Below are 27,267 nucleotides of genomic sequence, written 5' to 3'. Positions count from 1 at the left end.
GAGCCCCTTCTGGGGGCTGCAGCCTCGTGGAGGGTGAGAGTCCAGAGAGGGGGCGGAGGAGTCGAGAGGGGACTGGAGGGGAGGGATGGGACGTGGTGGTCATCCAGCTGCAGTGGGCAGTGGTTCAGGTTACCGACATCACTGAGCCACCGGTTATTCCAGTCCACTGAGGAGCTTTTTCTTTTTTTTTTCTTCTCCCACTTAGTTTTTAACTTTTATCAAAGTCACAAATGCATCCTATTTGAAAAATTGTGCAAGGCTTCTTATGAAAAGTGACATTTCCCCCTGACTCTCCCTCCCTATTTCCTTTCCCCCAGAGGCAACGGCTTTCAGCTCTGAGTTGACTCCTGTCATTTTCCTCCAACTCCCTTAACAGCACAGTCCTTTTTTTTTAAATATTTTTTCAGTTGTAAGTGGGCACAATATCTTTTTATGTAGTGCTGAGGTTCGAACCCAGAGCCTTATCCATGTGAGGCAAGTGCTTTACCGCTGATCTACAACCCAGCCTAGCACAGTGTTTCTTGATGGACAGTCTTAAGAACAATCTGTTGACTTTCCAATATGCAAGATGGACGCTCCCCCTTCCCATTAGCACCACGTGAAGACCAGTGGCAGAGGCTGGGCCATTTGCTGCTTCTCAGACATGGCTCCGTCCTGAAGGTGACCTTACTGCTGCTCTGGTCTTCCCACTGTTCAGATCTGTTGGCCGGGTGGCCACCGCTTGCCTTCCTACTGTCCACAGAGCTTTCCAGTGATAAAACTGCAGTTCACCTACTAAATAGCTAAGTGGCTCAAAGAAGTGTCCACACCTCTTAGAGGCAAAAGCAGGGCTGGGGAAGTTGCAGTGGCCTGTCCTACCCCAGTTTGTCCAGAGCTCCTACTTTTCCTTGTTAACTCCAAGGCAAGAAGGAAGCTTTCATTAGTTTCAAGGCTGGGCTCTGGATTTGGGAGTATGTTTTTAAATTTAAAGACAGTACTCCTTACAGTGAATTTCTAATGACATAAACATTGTGTTCCTCCTAAGAGTGGCCCTCACAACTTAGGATAGGGACAATGAGGGAAGCCTATGCAAGAAATAGAATATGGAACCAGATACTCAAAACTGAGGGAAGATAGAACTATTTCTTGCTAAATGGTAGGAAACATGGAATTTAGGGGCTGATATTATCCATGTGAAGGTCGCTTGTTGCATGCAGACTCCAAAGCAATAAGAGAGGTCCTTTCTACCCCTGGCAGCCCTGGGAAGGAGAAACCTAGCTGGGATTAGAAACCCTGTCCCTGGAGCTCAGGAGACCCCGGAGAGGTGTTCAAGGGGCACATAAATAATGGAAGAGCTATGGCAAATGCATTTGAAGCAAGCCATCTGTCTCTGCTGCAGAACAGAACCATGAGAATATGATTCCGTCCACAGGGTCTCTGTGCAGCAGGGCCTGTTTGCACTGGAGGGAGCTTTGTGCTGGGCACAGAAGCAAGTGCTTGGGCACCATTATCTCAGTAAATGAAACGGCTCATTTTGCAGGTGAGTAAACTGAGACCCCAAGAATGAAAGTGACATGCTGCCAGTCTCCCCTGCCCCCTCTCTCACGTGTTGCTGTATTGAACGCTGCTCAGGCCAGGCTTATGTCAGGCACTAAGAGTTAAAAAGAAGACCCGACCCAGCTATCGGATCCAAGAGTCTTGTCGGGAGGCCATGAGTTAAAAAAAAAAAAAAAATTGAAGAAGCAAGGAGCCCACGTGAAGGGACAAATGTATGCGAGGAACCTTGGGAAGTCAGAGAAGGGGGGTTAATTTGTTTTAGGAATCGAGGAAGGTGTCCCACAGAAAGTGACTGCTGAGTTTGATCCTGAAGGATGAATGAACCTCTGCCCAGAAAACATGGCTGGACTTTCCTTATGTGCTCTCTGGGCAGAACAGACAAGGGCAACTGGAGGGAGGAGCCTGGAGGCAGGGAGGCCAGGAGGAGGCTTTTGCTCAAGTGAGAGAAGATCTAGTCTTTAAGAAGCAGGACAGTGTCAGGGGAGGGTGGAGAGAAGGATTTAAGAAATACTTTGGTACTAGAACTAATACAACCCAGCAGTTGGCTGGAGAGGGTGGGATCGGGGAATTTAGGCTAACTCCCAGCTCCCTGGCTTAGTTATTTGCCTGGGTGCTGATGTGATTTGCTAAGGAATGAACAAAAGAGATGATGAAAGCTTTTGGAGGAAAGAGGGTGAGTCGGGGTTTGAACTTGTAGCATTTGGTAAGTGAAGACTAAGTGGAAACTTTCAGTAGGCAGTTGAACTAGGGTCATAATTACAGAAGAGAGAACTGGGGAGGAGTCGAAGATTTAGGTAGTTGTTGAAACCACATAAAAGAAATGATATTGGCTGGTGGTATGCGCAGTGAGAGGAGAAGACCGAGGACAAAACTCCAAGGACCACCCACAGGTACAAGGTGGCACACGAAGGGGTCTCCAGAGGAGAAATTCCTCTCAGAGAGGACATAGATTCAGGAAAGGAGGTGAAGGTCAATGTGGCTAATGCAGCATGGAAGTCTAGAAAGCAAAGGACTGACGAGCCCATTGGGTTGGGTGACTTGGTCTTATTTACCTTGGTGAGGTGGCAATGGTGGCAATGGTGGATGTCAGAATCTAGTAGAGCAACAGGCTTCCACATCAGATGAGAAATCTCTCCCTCCTTGGGATGAAAGAAGGACACCAGCCCTGCAATCCCAACTCAATGAATTCATTCAAAGAATGAATTCCAGCCCAGCTAGGAACAAGACTATTCCTCTGGGGAGGGAATAGGCCCTTTCCTGCTTCCTGGTGAATGTTTTATCTTCCCGCCTTGAGCATTTACAAATATCTGGTGCATAATACTTGCTGCTACTTTAGGTGGGGACCAACCAGAATGAGATATTGCAGAATCAGAATTCAAATGTAAAGTACAACAGAGACGCCATTATTCTCCAACATGGTTTCCTCCCTGTGGGGAGTCTAAGTTGTAGTTTTATTTCTTTTCTTTAGCAAAGCAATTGGCAAATTCTCTTATATGTTCTCCAAACCTTGTCTTGGATGAGTTGCTTACATTTATTTTTTGGATGGGAACAGAAATGACATAGACTCCAAATAGACTTGGGGGTGGGCTTAGGATCTTAGGGTTTCTGCTTGTTTATGTAATAAGACATTTAGGAACCAGGTAGATAAAGGATGTATGTTTCCCACAGATTGTTTCCAGATTTTTCACTCATTTAATAGTTTCCTGTAGTTTCCACCATGGGAAGGGGGAAGGGTGGTGGTAGTGATGGTTGGAGAGCCAGTCCTGACTGACCAAATGGAAATTAAGCCTTGTCATTAAACCTCTGCTTCCCTCTCACTTTCCAAAAAGGATTGGAGACTGTATGCAGTACTCATGCCAATAAATCAGAACCATGAAAGAATAAAAACCAAAGAGAGATGTGAATCTCCTGTGTAGGGGAGAGAGAATAAACGTAACAGGAAATTGGAATAAGGTGGTACCTTCAGGTAGTGACTTGATCTCAAGGCAAGGAGACAGGCTGAGCTGCATGAATGTCCATATCAAGCAACACAAAATACTCTCAGCACTGACTTTAGCAATTATGCAATGTATGAGAGATAGACATGGAGTCCACCCTCCCCTCTAGCTGGGTTAGGGCTGCATAGAAGAGTGAAAATCACTTTTCTTATTCAACCACTTCATTTCACATATGGCAAAAAGGAGGTCAGTAAATTTGCTCACTGTCATTCAGTTGATGGGTTGGTGAACAAGACTGAATCCTGGATCTTTTGCCTGCTTTTCTGTCTACAGTCATGCATCTACAATAATAGATGATTTTTTAAGTGGTGTTGATTTTCATTAAACTCATTAAAAATTGTCCAGTATCACAGTGTTCAGAGATAGATACTGTGCTAGTTGACTTGAGATGATTAACTTATAAAGAGAAAAGGTTTATTTTGACTTGCTATTTTTGAAGTTCTAGTCCGTGGTTGATTGGCCTCTTGGCTGATGGACAGATCACAGCCTTTGGGACAGGAGTCCTCTTCATTTCTCCTTTGCTAGCAAAGCAATAAACTTTCTTTTTCCTTTTTCTCAAAACCGTGTCCTCGTTATTGAATTGGCATCGGGGACAAGGACCGAGTTTTCAACAACAGTATTACTCCCCCAACAGCTGAAGGGCAAAGAGAAGGTCCCAGTCTTCACCAGCATCAGTAGCAGAGCCTCCGAAGGGTTTCGCATTGACCAAAGAGAAAGTAGATTCTTTGGGACTTTAGAAAGGCCAGCATAAAACCAATGCTTATGAGACTAACAGACTAGGAAAGAGGAAGGAAGCATGTTCAGAAAAACGACCTTGGATGATGGACAGACCCTCAAGTGCCTCTGAGTCATTAAAGAAAGATCTTATTATTGCTGGGATGGTTATGACAGAGATGTCTGGGGATTCTGAAAATTAATCATTTAAGGATAAATATTTTATTATTTATTTATGCTCTGCTCTTTGCTGACTTCGAAAATGAACCAGAGATAGCATGTCATACATGTGTATGTGTATACATATATCATATCTTACTTGTCGATTTTGTTAAACTGTACATGGTTTTAACATCAGCAACAAAATCTCCTGCTCTGTCCCCCTCCATTTCCGAATTCTAATCCTTAAGGGAAACAAATGTCAGCACTTTAGGTTATTTATCATAAAAATTATTTTCAGTTTTTATGTTTATAGTGTTATTTTTATTAATGCTGGTTATTGTCCATATAGAGTGTTGATGCTCCTCTGATTGATTGGCACATATGACTTATTCTCGACATCATTCAACCAGAGTGGGTCTCACAGAATCAGAGTCTAGAAAGAGTGTCTGACCTTCCAGAGACTTTAGTAGACCTACATTCTGTAACTGTGCTCTCTTCCTCTCTTTCTAGCTACCAAATAGGATTATATCACAATTCTAAGTTAACTGATAGCCAGTATTTGCATTTTTGTTATGAAAATATTGTTCACTGGAGAATCAAGTTGTGTATTAAGAACACCTTCATGGCTGGGGATCTACCAAAGTAATAGAGTGCTTGCCTAGCATGAGCAGGCCCTTGGCTCTACCGCCTGTGTAGCAGGAAGAACAAAAAAAATATTTTCCTTGTTTTAAACAATTTTTATGTGTCTTCTGGATTAAATATTTTCCTCATTTCCCCTTTTATCAGCATAATTTTATGTATTCTTATTTTTCTAACTTTTTTTTTTTTTTTCTTTGCAGTGCTGGGGATTGAACCCAGGGCCTCGTGCTTGTGAAACAAGCACTCTACCAACTGAGCTAGATCCCCAGCCCTTGTTTTTTCAATCCAACGTTGGTTAGTAATATTTTTGCAGGTGCTTCTGTGAAGCAGATCACCTCTCAGTTGCATTTTTCCCGTGAAATCCCCTCCACAGCTCTCTGACTTCTGCTCCAGTTTGGATGGCCTTGCGAGTCTGTTCCTTCTTCATTCTTGATGTCACCCTGGGTAGGAGAGACTGCATGTTAAAACCGTGAATTGTCTCTTCTTGGATGAGGATTGTATTTCTGTGTCCCACTGATTTCTGGCTTAGTTCTGTAATTTACTTTGGCCAGTGAAATGTGAGTAGAAGTGGTGTGCGAGAATCCCATCTGAGGAGAAGCTGTAGGGTCAGAGCAAGGCTTGCTATGCTCTCTTTTACTCTCTGCCAGGATGGCTGTCAACATTTCAGGCAGGAAGTGTGACATCAAGTCAGAATTCAAGACACCTTGGAGCAGATTCACTTCCAACCCACGACAGGCATGTTGCGAGAAGTAAACCTTAGTAGCTGTCTTGTCTAGGACTTGAAGCTTATCCTGGTGGCCTTTCCATGTTGACGGTCGCTAAGGTCTGAATGTTGTGCCCCCATCTTCACACATAACCTAATCTCTGATGCAGTAGTATCACGATGGAGTCTTTAGGGGGCTAATAGATCACGTGGGCAGAGCCCTCCCCTCATAAAAGAGGCCTGAGATGGAGTGTTAGCCCCTGGGGAGGTCATATGGAAGGAGCCCTCCGCAGGGAATAGGCCCTCACCAGACAATCTCATGGTGGCTTGATGTTGGAATTCCCAGTCCAGAAAATTGTGAGCAACAAATTTCTATAAATTTATAAATCGTAAATGACTCCCTCTCAGGTATTTTGTTATAGCAGCCCTAATGCACTAGGATGGTTGTTCTAGAGTTCTAGTTTTGCTGATGTTTCTTTCTTTCTTTATTTTGGATGGAGCATGACTCATGCTGGCTTCCTGAGAGGTGACACGTGGTGGGAGAGACCTTTTAGTTCTTGCATCCTAAGGCATCCTTTATGTTTTTTAGCTAGTTTGCCTGGGTATAGAATCTATGTTGAAATTATGTTGAGAATTTTGAATACGCTGCTTCTTTTTTCTCTAATTTTTTTTTTTTTTTTTTGTGTGTTGCCATTGAGAAGTCCGATGCCATTCTGAGACCCAATTCTTTGGAGAATATTTTAATTTTCTTTCTCAGGAGACTTTAAGATCCTTTCGTACCCGATTGTATTGAAATTGTACACTGATATATGTGGACCTTTTTTAATCATTTTTTTCCAATATACTTTTAATCTTGGAGCTCATGTCCTTCCTTCCTAAGAAATGTTTTGAAAAGTAATTTTTATATCTTGGATAATTTTCTCCATTTTCTCTTTCTGTGACTACTGTTAGTCAAATGTTGGGTATCCTAGATTGATCTTAATATTTTATCTTTTCTGTTCTATTTTCCAACACTTTGCTATTTAAAAATATTTTTGAAGATTCCTTTATTTTATGATGTTGCTGTTGGATTTTACATTTTAGTTATGCTGTTTATCGAAGGAGTAGCTCACAGAATATGAAAGAGTTGACTATGGGGATCCAAATTTATGATATTTAGCTTTAAAATTTCTAAGAATCTTGAAATTCCTGACTTCATCATCTCCCAGTTTCCAGTATCACCCCCAACTTGACAGATGAAGAGGATGCTTTCCAGAAAGGAAAAGAACTTTTCTACAGTAATAAAGACTGTCATCCTAATCCCAGGTCAGCTTCTTTCCATCAAAGTGCGATGCCTTTTCATCTTATCTTAGCTGAAAACATGGTTTCAATTTCAATAAAGGACATTTTTAAAATTAACTTCTGAATGAGAGCAAACAATGAAGATTGATTGGGGCATCAATAATAAGCAAGTATTGAATATTCTGGTAGGTGAGCATCACTCGGAGCCAAGACATAAACATCAAGTGCCGTTTCTGCCTCTGGCTTACACTGTGATTTTGACAAATCATTTCATGTGTCTAGATCTTGGTTTTCTCATCTCTACCCGCAGGACAATGAAATAGGTAAATGGTTTCAAACTCAGAGCCCTTGAGGTTCCATGGGGATGGATGGTTTGGAGGAGAGGGTTGAAATAGGGAACCGGATACAGGAGTTGAGTCCCCAACTCTAATTCTCTCTGACCAGTCCCACTTGGCTCTGTTTTGGTTTTCATGAGGCTTTAATTGCCAAAAAAAAAAAAAAAAAAAAAAGGTGTCCTGTGACTTGAATGTTTGGGAACACTAGATCAAACTTCTACAGGTTTTCTTTCACACTGTGTTTTTTTGGTACTCTCATTAAAGTGTTCTTTCTGACACTCACTTAAGCTTAAATTTATATGCTATTGAACTCTCTTGAGTTCCCATAAATTAGGATGCACATCAAGATAATTAGCATTCTGGAATTCTAAGCACTTGAATATGAATCAATTCCTACAACCCCCTAGTACACCAATTGTCTCTCTGTAGACCTGTTCACTCACTACATATTATCAAGTGCCAATAAAGCGGGAAACTTGAGCCTGCCATTTTTCCTGATTAGATAGTACAGAGAATTTAAGAAGTCTAGATCTAAGCCAACCTGCTTCTTCTGCAGAGTCAAAGTCTGGATTTGGGGCCAGTCATGAACCCAGACACCACGTCAATCATTCTCTTGGCCTTGGAGAAGAACAGGCTTGTAGTTCCTTGCCCTCAGGAAGGAGAGTGACTTTCTGCTTTGTTCAGCGACATTTACTAGTCATTAAAGGAAACAATAGGTCTGGCCAAACACCCATGGGGCTGAGAGTGAGCAGATGGGTGTCAGAGCCTGAGATTAAGACTAAGGTCCATGGGGGAGCCCTCGGAAGCCCTGAGAGATGGCTTGCTTGGGGCACACCTGCTCTGAAACAGAGCCTAGTGACCTGGGGCCAAGGCAGAGAATATCTTTAGGATTGCTTAAGATCAGAATCACCTTCCTAGAAAGCCCTTAGAGATTATGGGATGGAAGCTCCTCATTGTAAATAGGAAGCACTAAAACTCAGAAAAGTGCTATGAATTAGATAGGATTTGGGTGTCGCCAAAGGCTTCATGAGTTAAAATTTAGTCTCCATTGGGAAATACTAAGAGGGTGGAGCCTGTGTCGTGTAGAGGTGGGGACTTTGGGAAATGAGATACACCAATAGGGTGGAGCTCCCACGATAGAATCCTGGTGTCTTTATAAACAGAGAGACCAGCCAGGCCCATAATCCCAGCTACTCTGCAGCCTGAGACATGAAGATCATAAGTTTGAGGCCAGCCTCAGCAACTTAGTGGGGCTCTGTCTCAAAAAAAAAAAAAAAAGGATTGGATTGGGGATACAGTTCAGTGGTAGAATATTCCTAGGTCCAAACCCTGATGCCTCAAAAATAAATTAATAAATTAAAATTAAAGAAAAAAGAGAACATTGTGTACAACCATAGAAACAAAGTTGTACCCCATTTGTGTACAATGAATTAAAATGCAGTCTGTGAAAATAAAAAAAAATTAAAAAAAAGATTTCTAAAAAAACGAAAAAGAAAAAAAAAAAGAAAAAGAGAGAGATTAGAGTCAGCATGGTGGCCTATACCTATGCTACAGGAGTTAAGGCAGGAGGATGGGAGGTTCAAGGCCAGCCTGGGCAACTTGGCAAGACCTGGTCTCAAAATAAAATTAGAGGTGAGGGAGGGAGAGAGAGGGAAGGAGGGAGAGAGAAGACACATTTGCATCCAGGAATGCTCCCTGTCACTTGCCGTGTGCTGCTCTGGGCTGCCTGAGACTGCTGGCAAGAAGGCTATCACCTGACGCACCTCCAGAACTGAGAGATAAATCAACCTCTTTTCTTTATAACTTACCCAGGCTGTGACATTGTGCTACGAGCAACGGAAAACGAACTAACACAAGGAAGGGCACGCCTTACTTGCAGTCACCCAAAAGTTAGTATTTTCTTCCTCCCGGTCTGTGTTTGTGTTGTCCTTAAATCCCTCTGACCAGGGACAGGAACTTAAATTAGGCAACTGGCAAGAAGTGAGGTGTCCTTGAGAAGTGAGGTCCCTTTGAGAAGTGACTTTGAGGAGGGAAGGGGAGAGGAGATTTCTACCTGAAGTCACAGCAGAAGCCAATACCCTGCTACCGCCATGCTATGACCAAAGTCCTCTCACCGCGAGGCTCGGGACCCCAGTCAGACAAGGGATTTCAGATGGTGACTAGTGCACACAGGAATTCCCTCTGCCGGTCCTGATTCTCAGCCCACCCCAGCCTGGGCTTATTGGCAAGTTTATTTTGAATAAAGGAGCTACCAGCAGCGGCAGCAGCAGCGGCATACCCCAAACATGCAGCCTGTGACCATCTGCACTACAGCGCTTCTATTGTGTTGGTTCCTGACAGAGCGCCCTGCCCTTGCTGAGGTTGACAGTTTGTGGCACTTCTGATAGGAGTAGGGCACTCACACGTATCATCTACTTCCGTAAATATTAATTCAACTGACGAGCATCCCCTGAGAGGAGGAGGATCCTTTCCACAGGCTTTGGTTTCAGGACAATGCACTTTGGGCAACAGATCAAATAAAGCCATCACCGACCCAAAGGACAGTCTCAAGAGGGGTAACTGTCCCTGTCCTCTGCAGTTGTTGCTGGAGAACAGTTTGCCCTTGAATTCTCCGTTCCATCCCCAAACTGACAATTTCATCTCCCTACTGCCCCGCCCCCTGTCCCCAAGATCTGCTGAAACCGCGAGTTCCATCTGAGAAGGCGGCGGGATAATAGGTGAGTTCCGTCCATCCATCAGTGATAATGGTCACAGACACTGGATGGCCTTTGTCTGCTGGTGTCCCTGAGGATGCGGGCTGGGGACCTGAGGTAGGTGCCCTGCCTGTGTGCATCCTCTTGTTTACTTTCCTGCCTTTACCCAGGCTGTTTACTATCTTTGGAGGGGCCAGGTCACTAAGTCAACACGCATTAAGACCCAACATCCAAATGTCATGATGTGAATGAGCAGCATTGGGAAAGTCCAGGGACACTGCTGCTCCGTTGGGTCCTGTTTAGTCTGAGGGTAATGAAGAGCTCACAGATGACCTGATTTCATTAAACTAGGTCAGACTCAGCTGAAAAGCGGCTACGACTCTCACCCAGTTACACAGCCGCCTCCCTCCTGCTGCCCCCCTCCCTGCACCCCCGCCCCCACCTCGGGGCTTGAATGCTTTCTGGGAATTAACGCTGAGTTTTGTCAATACAGTAGCTAAATCTCCGTGGAATAATTGGACCTTTCCCTTCGGCTTCTGTTTGTGCAGTGGTGAGGCCGGCCCTGGGAGAGAAGGGGGTGGACTTGAATGTGGGCGTGCGGATTCAGCTGGAGCCTCCTGCTCTGCAGCCAAATGTTCTGCGTTACAGGAGCAGCCCAACCGCCTCAAAGAGGAGCCCGCTCACAGGGCCTCCATACGCCAGGACTCACCAGCAGCTCCGGTCCTCTTCGTCCTGGGAAGGGAGCAGGAAAGCAGCCTGGGAGAGGGTGGGGGCGGGAAGGAGTTGTACACAGGCCGCTGCGGAGGCGGGGCTGTCTTCCTTCTGTCCCTCCTTTCCCGGGAAAGATGGTCATGCTGGGCGGTCCAGGCAGGCAGAGTCCAGCTCATCCACATGGAAGAAATCACTTCTAACCCTTAGAACTGTCTAGAGATTGGCCGGATTGTCCACAGGGGATCGTTTAGATGTTATACTGTATTAAGCATCTACTGTGTCTTGGGGCTCATAGGGAGCACTGTTCTCTGAGCTCTGTGACATCTCAGTTGAAGAGCACAAAGGGGGAAATAGATGTTTAGAAATTTTAAGTTTTTTTTTTTTTTTTTTTTTTTTTTTTTAAAGGAACTAAAGCAAGTGTGGTGCAGATAGCAGGACTTGTACTTGGATTGTTCTTGCTCATGCTCTTTCCCCAGTTTCAGCTGTCCCCTGACTGGTTCAGGGCACAGGGGATGGCTTCTATCTGCTTATTGATATCAGGAATTTAGCTGCAGTCTCGAAGGTTGGGGGCTGCAGTCATCACAAGGCTTGTTCACAGACCTGGAGGTTGAGGTTGGCTGTTGACTGGAGGCCTCAGTTCCCCTCTGCATGGACTTATCCATGTGAACTCCAAGTGGGCGACTTGGGCCCCCTGACAACATGGTGGCTGGGTTCCCAGGGTGAGTGTCCCAGGAGAGAAGCAGGTTGACACTGAATCACCTTCTCCATGTAGCCTTGAAAGCCATGTAGGCTTGCTTTCGTACATTGTATTAGATAGCTTTTCATTAGAAGGTTATCCCTAAACCTGGCTCATGCTCAAGAAGCATGTTAGAGAAGTTAGACTCGACCTTTTGATGAGAGGTGAGGCAAGGTTCTAGAAAACATGGAACCAGAGAGTTTGCTGTGACCTTTTTGGGGAAAACACAACCTACTAGAGGTTGGGAATATAGCTCAGTGATAGAGCACTTGCCTACCATGTGCAAGGTCCAGGGTTCAATCCCCAGCACTGCAAAATACCAAAAAGACAAAAACACAAAAATCTGCCTCAATACACTGTGTTCTAACATAGTGGGAAGTTGAAAGACCTCCTAACAGAGTGGTAGACTTAAATCAGAGGTTTCTCAAACCTTCTGGTTCACAGTGTCTGTAGGTCAAAAGGAATAATCAACAGTTTGATTTATTAAGTTGTTTTATCTAAAAACTTAATAATCATTTACCTCCTACAAGATTCCCAACTACCTAACAAAGTTATTCGGAGCTCACAATTTTAGGACAAACCAAACTTGGATAATTCTGAGTCCTGAATGCTTAAAATGATTTGCCCAACTGATGAACTTGAAGGAACCACTTGGCTTTCTCATTCCCAGGAATGGGGAGCTGTGAGTTAGCTGAGACCTCAAGGATGTTGACAGTTGACCTGGAAAATGTCATGCATAGAGACTGAGAAATGACATCATGTAAGGAGTAACTTGAACCACATATATGCTGAGAGGCTTGTTCAAGTCAGGCCACACAGATAGAGAAGGGCAGAGAAGAGTTTCATTCCAGGCTGAAGTCAACCCTATTTTTTCTCTTCCAAAGTGCTGCCCACTAGAAGGCAAAAATGGGTATGAACTGTTCAAAAATGAAGTTGAACCCACTCTACCTCCAAGCCAAAACAGTTCTAAAACTCCTGATGTTAAATGAGCGCAAAACATTGATGCTTTCCCAAGTAACTTCTTGTTTAACTGAGAACTTTATGGGTGACCTCCATTAGGCTATCTTACAGCTCTTGGTTTCTTTAAATAGGGTCATGAGATAGTAAGAGAGCACTCTTTTTTCCAAGGTTACTTAGCACATTTCAGATGAAAGAGGAAATATGCATTTGAAGGGGAGTCCATTGCCTTACTGAACTAGAAAGTATGGCCCAGTTTCTCTCTCCCTCTCTCTCATCATTCTCAGCCAAGACAATGGGAGTCATGTGATGTGACCCAGAAATTGGGCCAGTTAAAAATAGAAGGTGTACTCTCCCAAGTTCATTAGAAAGTTGAAGTTCCATTGTTGATTGCTGTTAATTTATCTCTGGCTGCCACTTGTGTGGGGAGGGTGCGCAGCAGACATTCACAGATTCTGAGAGCGGGAGCCCCCACCTCCCCACCCCAATCCCTGGTTCTATTTCCTGTCCAGCAGAGCCACATAAGCATCACCCAGGTGAGCATCCCCAGGCCCTGGATGCACCTGCTCGGCCTTCTGGATGCACTTGCCTCGGAGCGGTGGGTTGTGTGAGGGCTGCGGCTGGCTTCTCCTCCCTCCCAGGGAGGGTGCTCAGTGCCTGCTTTGAATGGGAAGCAAACACACGTTTGTGCCTTTGCCCTTGCTGAGTTCTGACAGGCTCGGCAAGCCTTCTGTGCAGAGGTGGACCATGTTAGAGGACAGTGGTCAGACTGAGACCTACTGGTTTGTAAATGGAACCAAGTCTTCCCCTTGCTCTTCCTCATAGAGCGAGCATACAGTGAGCACCCACTGTGTGCCTGGAGATGAGTTGATCCCGGGGTCTAATGTGGGGTGATAGGTGCTAGCAAGCTCCAGGGGGTTTCCAGTACAGAGGGCTGCGGAGGGCCAGGCCAGGCCCAGAATGTGCAGGCCTGATTTCCTCTAATGGTGGGCATTAGTCTTCACATTGTGGTCTGAAATTGTTTCATTTGACAGAGGTGCTATAGGAGAGCAAGTTTCGGGTTAGGTGACTCATCCTTGTCCTGGATCCTTTTCCTGAGGTATGCAGTCTGAGCCTGGGTGCTCTGGCGGGAGTGCTAGAGTTTGGGACGGGGATATTTAGACCCACCTGTTGGTCCTGACATGCAAATGTGAGCAATGCCTATGTTCCCAGCCCTTCAGTTCCCTGGCCGGGGCCAGCTGAGTAGCACAGGGGAGTGGCCAGACAGGAGATGCTGAGGTTGGCATGTGGGCATGGTCTGGCTTCCCCACCCCCATCCCCAAGTTTTTAAGTCCAGACGATCTGCCTGAGGAAGGTCAGGTCCACTGATGGAGGCATTTGCTGCTTTATCTCGCGAAGCCCATTTGTGAGGAAAGCAGAGTGGAAGCTTCTGTTCCGTGTGCAGCAGGCAGGCCAGGTCCTGACCTTTGACCCTCAACCTGTAGAGAAAGGGAGGGCAGGTTCCATGGCAGGTGAGACAGGCCCAGGAGGGCTGAGCCGCCACCTCCCGTGGGTTTGCTCCTTTCTTAGGAGGCATGAGCAAAGAGTGAAAGGGCCCCGTGGTCTCATCTAGTTATTGTCCTCTGTTGGGAGAGGGGATGAATATACCCCTAATGCCATAGAGGGGAGACTTCCTTCCATTTCACTTAAACTGTGGACCCAGCCCTGGGCCACATCACACAGATTGAATGACCGTGGCACTGACAACTCTGCCAGGGGCCCAAACCACACTCCACTCACAAAGAACAGGGTCCTCAGCAAGGTCTAGGGTCGCCGCAAGGGTGCCAAGTGGCTTGTCCTGAGAGCAGCCAGCCCCACCTGCTCTCCAGTTTGTGTTTTAAGCCTCAGCAGTGACTCAGGATGCCTAATCGTAGGAACACACCCGCTTGTCCTCGCCTGGTGTCCTGGACAACTCCTCCAACTCCTCAGAGGATAGATGGTCAGAGGAAAGTGTGGAGCAGGTGGTTGGTGTGGGTGGGAGCCAGACATTGGGATGACTCCGTTGTGAGGCTACAGGGATGGGTGTCTGCTGCCAGGTCCTCCATGGCCTGGAAACATGGCCAGACAGGCTTCCTCCAGGACCACAGGAAGGGCTGTCGACAGGACTTTCCATTTGCTGAGGTGGAACACACTGAATCTGGCTATTACCCAAGATTTTGCCCATTTTCTCCTGGTTTCCATTTACTGCTCTTTCTAAGTCCTCCTCCCTCCTCCTGTTTTTAAATATGGCGGATCTGCTGCCAAGTGTCTTCCTTGGAACTGTGACCTTCTCCCTCCTTCCCTCTTGGGTCTTCCTCTTCCTCATCCTTTCCCATAGACCTCAAGTAAAAAGAGGATCCTATGCCAGTAAGAGAGGACTGTGTAGTTTCAGTCCTGTCTTTTGAGTTTTATGGATGAGGAAACCTAGGTCTCATCTGGGGAAAAAAAAGGCTTCTTGAACATTCTGGGTATCAATTGACAGGTATAAGATGAGTTGGTAGAAATTACATTTTGACAAAGACTCTTTTGAGATTTGACTTCCCGTGATGAGTTAGTGTCCTCACTGTGGCCCTGGTCATTATGGTACATACTGCACGGAGGATGTGGCATGTGATTTCACCGCTCCTGGTTCTTTCTCCTATAAAGCAGGGAAGTGCACTTCTCCTTGTCATAGGACTGTCTGCGGTGGTGAGCTCATGTCTGATGAAGGGTTAACTTGGCCCCTGGCATGAATGCATTGCTCAATGTCACTCATGCATTTCCAAAGGACAGCAGAACATAGTCATTGGGACCCAGGGATTAGAGGTAGATTACCTATCTCTGCCATTTACTAGTGGTGTGACCTTGGGTGAATTATTTTACCTGCCTGAGCCCTAAATATTTTGTCTATAAAATGAGAGTAATAATACTACCACTTCATAGGGTTGATGTGAGGGTCTAATGAGAATTAAATGAGTTAATCACCAAGAACGACGCTTGGCATATAAATACTCAATAAATGTTAGCTGCTTTAATAAACTTTGCTATTGAAAACCTTGAACTTTATTGTTCTTGTTGTAATTGTTATTCCATTTTCCAAAATCTCAGGGGACCTGAGTATTGAGGGAGGCAAGGTGTTCACAGAAAATTAGGCTTAATGAATAGTTTCCTCAGCTCATCATTACTGGGTATATCCTCAGAGGTGTGGAGCAACTTTACTTTGTGAGGTGCTTCAAAGAGGATTCCAGTGTGGAAGGAGAAATTGGAGCTAATGTCTCCTTAAGAGATTTCATGTTTCTAACAACATTGGAATTTGGGGACTACTTAAATGTGTGTGTAAGAATTCATTGCACCTCCTTTTGAAGAATCTGATCTTTTGCCTGCTTATTCATTCAGTGCTTCCAGAGTACTTTTTAATGTGTCAAGATGTTGCAGAGGACCAGAGATGGATGATGTGGATTTTGCTCCCCAAAACAACAGATATCTAAGCCCATGGATCCTGGACAGGGTAGGGTGTTGGATGCCGTGAATCTACTGGTGAAGCAGAGGCCAAGAGGCTGCTATGGCTACTTTTGAGAGTTTGCCCAAGAATTCTCCAGAGAAGGAATATCGCTTCTCCTGGGCCTTGAAAGCTGAGCAGAAGTGTCCCAGACATGGCAGAGGAGAAGAATGTTTCTCGAGGAGCGAACACCATCCTTTCCTCCTGGAGGGCATCGTGACCTTGGGCTCCTAAGCGTGGTACAATGCTTTGTGAAAAAGCAAACAAGAAGTGTTTTCCACAGACCAACCAGTTTGCTCCTGAATTTGCAAGAAGTCTCTGATTCCTGCTTTGGAACTTGCTGCCATAGGTAAACCTGTCAGAAGGCAGTCTTTCTGGCTCAGAAGGTTCCAGTTGAGGTCATCCTGGGTGTTTCTGAAATGCAGATCAAAGGAAGCACTCTTTATTTCTATCTTCATCTCATCTTTTATAAATGTGAAGAGAAGACTCAATCTTTCCCCACCCCCACACCAACTCAGATCCATTCAAATCAAAAGATAAGATCCAAATTTCAGCCTGGAACAGCTTCGGGAGCCTCTGCCCTCCTTGCTTCATCATGTCCGACCCCATATCACAGCTAAGTCAGGTGTGAGTTTCAGAGAACCTGGGATCAGGTACTGTAGGTCACGTGTCTGCTAATTACCTGCACAAAGGTAGGACCTAGGATCAGAGGATGGCAGCTATCATTGTGCAAGGGGTGTGACAAGAAAGGAGGAGCCACCAGGAGGAGAAAGCAGAGCCCTAGGGATCATGGCCCTGTGCACTTGGAAGGAAGCTGGTGGATCCTGCTCAACCTGATCTGGTGACCACAGGAGCTGTGCCAGCCGTGGCTCAGGACCACAGATGACTGGCTGGGCACAGTAGAAAGAGCAGCAGGGCTGGAATCCTGGTGGTGGCCCTAGCCAGCTGTGTGACTTTGCGATGACTTGAAAGTCTCAGTTTCCTTCCTGATAAGATGGGGCTAATACAATGTATGTCAGAAGGTCGTGAGGATAGAAGAATATTATGAAAGGCAAGATCCAGGCACTTACACATAACAGGGGTCATAGATACTTACATGTCAAGCACCAGGAGTTCACTGAACACCTACTTGAGTCTTCCATGTTGGGATGACTGTCCCTGATCATTGTTATCCCACCTTAAATAATCCATTCACACAATGAACATTTGCTGAGATGAACTAACTATATGTCAAGCATCAAGAATGTTCTGGAACGCAGGCCAGAAAAAGATGGGTCAGTGCCTTTGTGTGGAGCTCTATAGTATGCATAGAGATATTTCTCCAGCTTCATCTCCAAGATTGAAATATTGGAAACAATCTGCAGGCCCAGCAATAAGGGAACTCTGAAGTAGCTGAAGGTTGGTCCACACAAAGCAGCATTACTGTGACCGACATGGATACCCAGTATTGGTTTCGGTATCATGGTGTGATATTAACTGAAACAGGCAAAAATGAAATTTTAAATACAGACGATCCTCACCATTCATGGTACTTAGGTTCTATAAAGTTGTCATGAACACTGAATCCATGCATACTGAGTCATTGCTCCTAAGAAATACAGGGTTAGACTGTTAGGAGCCTTTACTTATAGCCTGGTCATCAGTTGAACAGTTCAGCACCTTGTTTTATGTATTCTTCTGTTTAATGATGCTTTATTTAATATGACTTTATTTAATATGATTCATTAACATAGAATTCATAGTCACGAGTGCCACCACCCCTGCCCGTTTAGATCCTGCCTGACACACACACGTCCTCCGCAGGCCTCTCGTGGCCTCCTGGGCTGGGGAACACCAGGGGCTGTGCCCTGCTTGGGGGCCATTGCAAACAGCCAGAATCGGCAGCAGGAAGCCAAAAATGCAAAAGCCACAGCGCTGAGGTGCTAGGCAGACTGTGAAAGGATGCGTGCTTACGGTAGGGGAGCTGGGGCAAGGCGGCGGGAGGGAACGCGGGCCGGGGCAGCGCCGTGTGTTCTTTGCTTCCTGCACGTCCGTGAACAGCTGTGACGGCTGCTCAGTGCGCACTGCCTTCGGGGTTGTGGATACATTTTAGACTCCCACAAGGAGGAGGCACAGGCGGATAAAGACTGGAAATCATGTAGGTGAACATTGAAACATCGATGGTAGGATTGCTATTGATGTTTTTCTGGTTAAAATTGTCATTAGTAATGTCAGGGTTTTTCTTGTTTTCTTTTCTCCTCTTCTTTGTCTTCATTTTAACAATAAATACACTTCAGGGAAAGAAACAAAGTTACATGTGGTCTTTGATCCCTCTTTCCCTACCCACCTTGTTACTGCCGCTTGGCAGTGGGCTCAGAAATGGTGGGAACGCGGCCTGAGGATCAGCGGCTCCCGGCCTGGGCTCCTCCATGCCCCCACTTGTGGAGATGGAGGAGCAGAAGCCGTGATCAGCTCAGCGGCCCCTGAGCTACTGCCACCAGGCCCTGGTGAGCCTCAGCAGGTACACAGGCTGGCCGGCTCCTGGCCAGCAGCAGCACGGCCTCTCTCTGCCGTCTCAGTCCCTTCCGAGGCTCTGACATGCGTATCCTTGTGTTTCGATCATGGAAATAACTTAAATAAAACAGTGCATTTGCTTAATATAAAAGTCTGCCCCAACCTGGGTTCTTTGGAGGAAACAGATTTTTAAAAAATGAAAGAAAGGATTGCTTGTGATTTTAAAACAAGAATTGCCCCAAACTCCACAAAGCTTTCGATTCCTTTTTAAAGGTGTTTGGTAAGAAACCAGTTCTTCCACGGATGGGACGTAGGTGCTCCCTGGATTGTTCTATGGGGCTATTTGAAAGGCAAGATCAGACACTTTTTCATTAATACTTGCTAGGAGAAGCATGGTCCTGACTCCTGATGTCAGGGACAGGAAATTCCAGGCCACAAAGGTTGCTCACATTTTTACCTGATTTGCCTCCAGATTTGAAGTTATGTGAATGGCTTGTTTGTCTAACTCAGTTCTGCCCAAATCAATCTTTCACGGGTTCTCCCAGTAAAGATCACCTTGGGTCAAAGGTCATAGGTCATCATGATTCTCAAATACCTACCCACTTGGTAAGAGTTCCAAAGTGGACAATTATCCACCAATTAGTGAGGAACGAGCGTGTTTCAAAAGACTGATTGGGGAAAAAAAAGAGTACAGTGTGCACGGTGATATTTCAAATGCTGTTTTTGTGACTGTCCCGGCGAATTTCCAGTTTTTCTCTGACCTGACTTTTAATAATAGAATGTGAAAGGAAACACCTGCTGCTGACGTTTGGGGCTGCCCTGTGCAGCGTGGTGTGGCCGTGAGCGTGTCCTTCCCTCGAGTGCCCACTTGTACTGGTCCACAGTGTGTTCTTAAACACAGGTGAGATACAGACACAGCAAGTCACGAGGAAAGGATTTCCCTGAAGCAAGCAGTTCAGGACTACTGTTGAGGGGGAAAACACTCAGAGAAACTTCCCCAAAATAGATTTCTGCAGCTCCATCTTGGTGCTTTTAGGTGCAAATCTATTAATTTTAATTCAATAAAAAGCCAAATTGTTCATAAGACCAGACAAGTAAACAGGGACAAGGTCAGCCATGGATGTTCGGAATGACAGGTTAAAGCAGCGTGGGCCACGTGGAGGGAGGAGGTTGGTTAAATAGACCTGAGGGTTGAAAGGGGGAGTCGTCCTGGGTACACAGCTCGCTACCTTTGCTTCCTGGAGAGTCAGGTAGTTGCTTCTTTTAATTTTCCACGTGGGGATGAAGATGCTTTTACACGATAACTCTTTGCAAGGGTGCACACCTGTAATCCCGGGTACTCAGGAGGCTCGGGCAGGAGGATTGCAGGTTGGAGGCCAGCCTGGGCTACAGAAGCAGAACCTGTCTCAAAACAGAAACAAAACCAAAACGAGACCCTAACTTTGAAGTGTGTGACCTCTGCATGGTCACACGTCAAGCTGCCTCATGTCACCTTCATGCGGAGTTTTAAAATTGACTTCGGGCAAGTAAAAATAGATAAACAAATAAAATAAAATACCCTTTTAAGAAAACAAGGAAGGACTTTTGGTATCTTTTGTTTTGTCTCATTTTTGCAGTACTGGGCCTTGAACCAGGGGTCCTCTGCCACCGAGCTGTAGTCCCAGCTCTTTTTAATTTTTAGTTTCCCCATTTTATTTTTTAAATTAGAGGCAGGGTCTCGGTAGGTTGCCAGGTGTGCGCCACTGTGTCCTGCAACTTTTGCCAACGTTTAACATTTCTAATGTGGATTTTTAGGGCAAGTTGAAAAAAAAAAATCCACCTGTTAATATTTGTTTTCCTTGTCTTTTGTTAACCAAAGAGTCTTAGGAAATTTCCAATTTAAAGGAGCAACTTCTATCCAGCTTCTGCAACTCAGATCCTCCTCTTAGAGAGAGGGACACCTGGGAGAAGGAGAAACTAGCCTTCCCCTCCCCAGTGACGCTGTCCCTTCTCCAGGCAACTGTGTGAGGTTCTAAGAAGTCCAGGGCTGACGGTCCAATGTGAGTGAATGTACTCCAAAAGGCTGCTTATTTCTCTTGCTTGAAGGTGAAAGAAGTAGTTTTTTGAGCACCTACTATGTACTAGACACTGAACTGAATGCCTTGCGAATCTACACTCTTTATGACAATGTTGCAAAGTGAGCATTAGCAATATCTCTGTTTAACTGAGGTAGCACAGAGAGATTAAGTAATTCACCCAAAGTCACGCAGTTAAGTGGCTGAGATGAGATTAAAGCCAGATGTGTCTCCCTCTGTGGCTCCTATTGGATCCCACTTCTCAGAAATCCTGAAGTCATCACCAGGGAACATGGCATCCCTGGAAGCCCCCCAGTGGAGTGGGGGGCTTAGGCTCATTTCTGAGAGTGGGGGAGGTGGCGGGTGCAGCCAGAGGCTGCAGCCATCCCGGGTCCGATGAAGCCTGATTCTTTCTCGGCTTGATTTGACCCAGAACTGGGAAACAGATGGGGCCGCACTGCCCCAGGCTTGGAGGGAGGCTGAGCACACAGGCGAGGCCTGGCTGTCCCCGCTGCTGCTCGGAGGGCCCAGGGCCACGGGCTGCTCTGGGCACGGAGCTCCAGCAGGCACCTCTGGACTTAGAAGGCCTTCGGTAGGAACTCAGCTGTGAGCCTAGAGGGCTCATCCTTTCTGAGAGCAGCAGACCCAGGGAGACCCAGAGCAAATCCTAGGAGATAAGGCAGATGTCAACAGATGCATTATAAACAAAATGGCATGGTTGCCGGAAGAGATTGTGGGGAAGATAAACAGGGCCCAGGGAAGGCACTCCTGGATGAATACCAGTGGACAGCAAAGACTTGTCCCCTCGCCATGCTGGGCAGTGGGGCGGCTTGGAAGAGACGAGAGACTGTATAGAAATGCCATCTCTTTGTGAGCAGGGGACCTGGCTCTCGGGTGTTCGCTGCGCATGTGTGAAATGAAGGAGCGAATGGAGAGAGGCCTTTGCCTTTGCTCATTCACTCCTCACAGATGTTGGACAGACTGCCCTGCTTCAGGGGTGAACTTGCTGAAGCGAGATACATACGGGCTAAACCAGGCCTTGTGGTTCCCTTATGTATTGGGGTTCTGTAGTGGAGCAGGCCCTGGGCAGGAGGAGGAAAATCAGCCTCTGTGTGCCTGCTCTTGAGACGTCCACAGTTGTCTGGGACAGATAAATGCAAGACCCTGTGGCTGCTGTCATGCCAGGGCCACGTGCAGGAGCAGGCTGTGGAGCCAGAAGCTCGGGTGACGGCTTTCCAGGACAGCGGCAGACACTGGAAGCGAGTCTCCTGGGAGAAGGACCCGCCAGAGTCAAGAGAGAGCTTGGGCAGGGACTTGGGTTAACAGACAGTTGGGACAGGGCTTGAGGCCCCCACAACAGTGGTTTGGTTCAAGAAACAGCAGGTTGTGGGTGCGTGTTGGGGATTCTGGGGCCACGTGGAGCTTCTGAGTTTGGAGAGGTCTTTTCGGGGCCAGTGGATGAACCCCAGGTCAAAGTGAGAGAGATGAAGTGTACAATACGGGCAACAGGGAGCTATGCATGTTTTTGGAGCAGGGAGGGAGATCAGATGTTACCAATGACTTCATTCATTCCACAAGTGTTCACTGAGCATCTGTTGTGTCCCAGGCTTCGTGCTAGAGGAATGTACGTGGATGGTGTGAGTTTGCAAGCGCACTGAGCATCCTTGAGATCCAGGGATGAGCTGATGTGATGATTGAGCCTGTGGCGTCTGCCAGAAAAGTCACTCAGCAGTGAGCGGATCTCACACAGGGACTGCTGCCTGGCTCCAGCCACCGCCCCCTTATCTGGTTTTCTTTTTCCAAAAGGCCTTGAGGACTGTAGTCAATTCCACTACAAAACGGTTACACAATTTCCCCGGGAGGAGGCGAATTTCCACCTTTGGAGATGAATAAGCCCTTTCTTTTCTGGAGAGCTGGCCAGTGGAGGCCTGGGTTGGGTGCTGCAGGAGGGGCAGGGAAGGGAACAGCAGGCCTCCGTCTAATTTGGGGGTAGCTATTTGTTTTTTCATTAAACAAAGTCTGCCTGGCAGGGCTTGTGGTCTCAGGAGCCCCCGGAGTCCGATAAAGCAGGTCCAGCGGTGAGCCAGCCTGCAGTGGCGGAGGCTGAGCCCCCGCCCGGTTCCACTGCTGCCCAAGGCCTCCAGTATTCTGGGGCTGCAGGTCCTATAAATGGTGCCTTTGAGGAGGCTGCCCTGGTGACAGCAGGGCCCTCCCTGCGGCACCCACTTGGCCACTGGATCCTGAAAGCGGGATTGTCCCTCCCGGAGCCCTGCCCTCCTGCGACATTCCTCCTGCTGACCATTGTCTGCAGAAAGAGGCCATTGTCTGGGGCTGACATATCTGCTGACCAATGCACCAAGCAAGCAGAGCTTTGGGGAGGAAGAAATCCACTCGAAACAACAAAAACCCGAGCCCTGCCCTGGGGAGGCCCAGACGGGCCTGTCGAATTTCCTGATTCGGGGTGCTCTTCCCCAGAGGAAGTGCCCGCCATTAAGGGAGGGTCCGGGTTTTATCTTTGGGCTGGAATGACACCATTTGTGCCTTTGTGTCAACAGCACTGAGAGGCCTTGTTGAGGGTTGTGTGGCCTGTGCTGAGAAGGGCTTGTTCGAAGAGAAAAAAAGAAAAAAACCAGAACAATGTTTACCCAGCAGGCAGCTCCTGCCAAAGCAGCCTCCTCGCATCCCCTGTACTGGGACGGACCTGGCAGGCTCACCCAGGCCCTCTGGGTTCTGTCTGGCCTTGGGTGCAGGCTGGGCGGGCAGGCAGCTGGCAGGCACAGGTGTTAGTGCCAGCTCTTAAATGCGGAAATGTGCCTCTGTGGGGGTAAGCAGCCAGGCTGGTCCCCAGTCCTCTCCTCCATGTGCCCTGGGGCCGCAGCTGCTCCCCCTCCTCCAGTTCCCCCATCCCCAGCTCAGAACTAAAAGGTTCACTGACACCTGGGACAGCGGAATCTTCCAGTTGTGGCCTGACCACAGCATGTGTCCATCAAAATCTCTACCACCATCCAGGGTGCAGGCAAGTTCCCAAAACCTCTTGAATAGCTTGCAGGGACCACGCCTTAGAGACCCCTGTCACTTACAGGGTGGTCCCAGATCAGTAGCGTTGCTGGCATGACCACAGATTTGTTAGAAATCAGAATTCCAGGCCCCTTCTGCTGGGCCAGAATCCTTGCTTTAGCAAGGTTGCCTAGATCCATTTACATATTTAAGTCTTAGGACCACTGGCCCAAATCAGTGCTTCTCGAACATGATTGCACATTGGACCCACTTAGGGAGCTTTGGAAAGTTCCAAAGAGCAGTGGCATCTCAGGCCATTATTATTGTCGGGATCTCTGGGGTGGGGTCAGGAGAGTTTTTTAAAAAGTCCCCAAGTAATTCCAATATGTCTCTGGATCTGAGGCAGAGAAGTGAGTTTCTGCAGCCCTTGGACTGAGTGTCCATCTGTCAGGACATTGTCACTTAGTTCAGGGAAGCAGCTCTTCCCGGGCATCTCCAATGAGCCAGTTGCTAAGGCCTTTTAATGATGCTGGTCCCTGTTCCTTTTGCAATGCCTCTCTGGCCCACGGAACTCCTACTTATCCTTCCAACCTTGTTTAAAAGCTTCTTTCTCTGCAAAACATGCTTAGACTCTCCTGAGTGAATTCTTCTGAATGAATACGAGAATGAGCGGTGACATAGTCTCCTCTTGCAAAACTAAACTTTGATGCGTTCTTAGATGAAATGCCTCTGCCTCAGAGCTCACATAGCTCTCTGCCTCTGGATTTTTGCATTCGTTGTATGGAGGTCTGAAGATCTGTTTACCTGTCACGGAACCGGGAGCTTTGAGGACGGAGGCTGTTTTATGTATCTTGGCATCCTGGAGCCTTGGGCAGAACTTTTACCTAAGGAGACGTTTAGTGAGCGTTGGTGACTGACTCATGGATACACAGGGGACACCTGAATAAATGTAAGGATGGGTGAAGACACATCCTCTGCCCTTGAAAAACGAAACTGTGAGAGGAGAACATCGTGTGACAATCAATCAGACGTTGGCCTCGGTGGGTGTTGGGGTACAGGTTTTACCCAAGTGCTGTGGGCACAGGAGTGGGGTGCTGTTCTAGGCTGGCCCAGGTCAGCGACTGCTCCACACCTAGTTCAAGGCTGCATCTCCAGCCCACACCCCAAGATATTTGCTCCAGGGTCCTCCCTGGCTCTTTCCTTGTCCAATTTAGAGACAAGAAAATTGCCCAATTGATTGTATGACTATCGTCCACCTATGGAAGGCCCTGGAACCCAAGCCTGGAGAGACCAGGTAGAGAATGGAGTCTGTCGGGCTAGGCCTCTTTTGAGCAGAACAGGTGCACCAGCTGCTGTGTGTCGTGGTGGCCTGGGCTGTGACCCGCTGGTCACAGCTGGACCCTCCAGGCTGGAGTCCTCCTCTGGTCAGAGGCAGGACAGGCTGTTCCATCAGTAGGTGTGCCCTGGCTCAGGTGAGCTACTGCACTGTAAGGACCCAACAAGCCAAGGAGTACCATTGTGGAGGGCTGCAGAGGCTGGTCCAGGAGATAATGAAAGAGTAATGGACCAAGGAGCGGCAGGGCAGTTGCTGGAAGCTGGGAGACATAGACCAGAGGCCGAAGGTCGCAAAGGTTTGAGTCAAGGGACAGGAGGCGGAAGCAGGCAATGTCAGGGGATCTGGGACAACATTCAGAAGGTGGTGTCTAATGGTGACTGAGCTTTAAAACCCTCTGGCACCAAGATAAATAAGAGAGCCCAAGGTAGCAGGGACCAAGGTCTTTGTGCGAGCAGAAGGGAGGGAAATGGGGTCCCACCTGGTAATCAGCTGGCAGTCTGGCTGGACCCTTCCCCCCTGCCACAGCCCTGAGGGTCTCCTGGAGCTCAGTGGAGGCTCAATCCCAGTGCCGGCTGCTCTGTTGCCAGCAGGTACTCGGGGTCCTGGGACATTTGGGAGGATGGTTTCCATTTCCCGGTCTTTTCTCATTTTCCTGCGCAGGCCAGAAGTTCATTTTCTGCGTCAATGAGACCCGTTCTCCTCCTTATCAGCACATCGCTCTCTTCCCTCGGTGCTGCTCGCAGACAGCTCGTGTGTCAGGAAGAGGAGGAGATTTTCTCAAGGGAAAATCACCCCAAAGTCATCAGCTTGTGGGGAACATGATCCCTAATGATTCCTTCTGGAAAATAGCCTCCAGGGTGGAATGGCGAGGATCAGGAAGACGGGCAAGCAGGTTTCCACTTCGGGGAGAGGGAGGAGACCAGGGTGTTCAGGAGTGTCCCGCATGTCCTCATCTTCAGTTCTGTCCTTTCCAGTCCCTCCACTGCCCAGGCCAGTGAAGAGGGCTGGGCAGAGCAGGTGCCAGAAGAGACAGGCCTGAGAGCGAGAGTTCTGCTGGACTCGCCGCCCAGGCCAGCAGGGTTAGTTCAGAGAGGTCCAGGGAGATCAAGGACCTGGAAAGTGGGCGGAGCTGCAGTGTGGACGCTCTGGGTAGACTCCGGCCTGAGCTGGGAGTGGAGGCCAAGGCTGGAGACAGGGAGCCTGGCGAAGGGTCCCCTTCCACAGGTGAGGAGGCCCCAGGCATCCTTTCATTGGCTCGTTGGCTCTGGGAGCGAGGTGCCTGCGGGCGTTGCACACAGTTAAGGAGCTGGCAGGTGCTTCTCCTCCGGGAGGTCTTCCCGGTGTCCCCAGAGGGAAGCAGTCTGGCCCTCCTGGGGTCAATCCGGCACCTTTCCTGTTTAGGTCCCCCCCACCCCTGGGATCTTCCGCAGAACTGGTCCAGCCTCGACCCACGTGTCATCTCCTGGACACCTGCTTGGCAGCTGTCAGCCCTAGTGCATGGTGAGCACTTCCTAAATGGAATGAATCCATGGATCCCATTGTGTCTTGTCCAAAGTGCTGATGTGGGGGTGTGGGGATGGAGGAAGGAGAGGATGCCGGAATGCTCAGGCTTCCCACCTGTCAGGCATAAGAACCCCCCTCCCCACCTTTGTGTGCTGCCCCCACGGGGTACTATGAGGAGCCACGAGAACCTGGCCATCCTATGTGAAAGGCTCAGTGTCAGCATCAGGGCAGAGGAAGGTGCAGCAATGGTGGCTCAACTCTGTCCCCAGGTTGCCAAGGAGTGACCCTGGCTCTGCTGTCAGATTCTCATCTAAGCTGGGTCAGTGGCTTACTGTCCTCGAGCCTCAGATGAGTCATCTGTCAATGGGTCCTTGTGAGGATTAAGTGAATAAACTTCAATAAAGCCAGGCAGTGGGGAACGAACTGAACTCCAAAGTCGGGGAGCCCTTTCCTGGTTCCAGAGTTCCGACGATGCCATTCCAAAACACGACATTGACTTCTCAGGAGGACCCTGCACTGACGGCGTCCTATGTGGATACAGTGACGTGCTGTAGCCCCTGTGCAGAAACTGCGTTTGCGAACGAGCCTGGTGAGCTACCATCTGCCCATCGACAAGTGCCGTTGCTCAATAATTCAAGACAAAAAAAACCAAGCAAATTAAGAAAACTCAAGCCCAAGATTTAATATAAGTTAATTTAAAAATTTTTATTTAAGCACAGGACCCTGGGTTTGATCCCCAGTATTGTAAAATACAACAAGAAAATAAACAACAATAATCCGCATTTTATTTAGGTCAAAAAAGTTTATTTCAGAATAATGGCACTGAAATGAAATGAAACCAGAGTCACTTGGTGGCTGGGGTGTGGCCTCGTTGGGTACCGAGGGCCTGGAGTTCAGCAGAGACCACAGCGGTGGCACTGCTGC

Source organism: Sciurus carolinensis, chromosome 13, assembly GCF_902686445.1.
Source record: "Sciurus carolinensis chromosome 13, mSciCar1.2, whole genome shotgun sequence".
Lineage (NCBI taxonomy): Eukaryota > Metazoa > Chordata > Mammalia > Rodentia > Sciuridae > Sciurus > Sciurus carolinensis.
The sequence above is the reverse complement of the archived record's forward strand: the minus strand, read 5'-3'. Positions refer to the sequence as shown.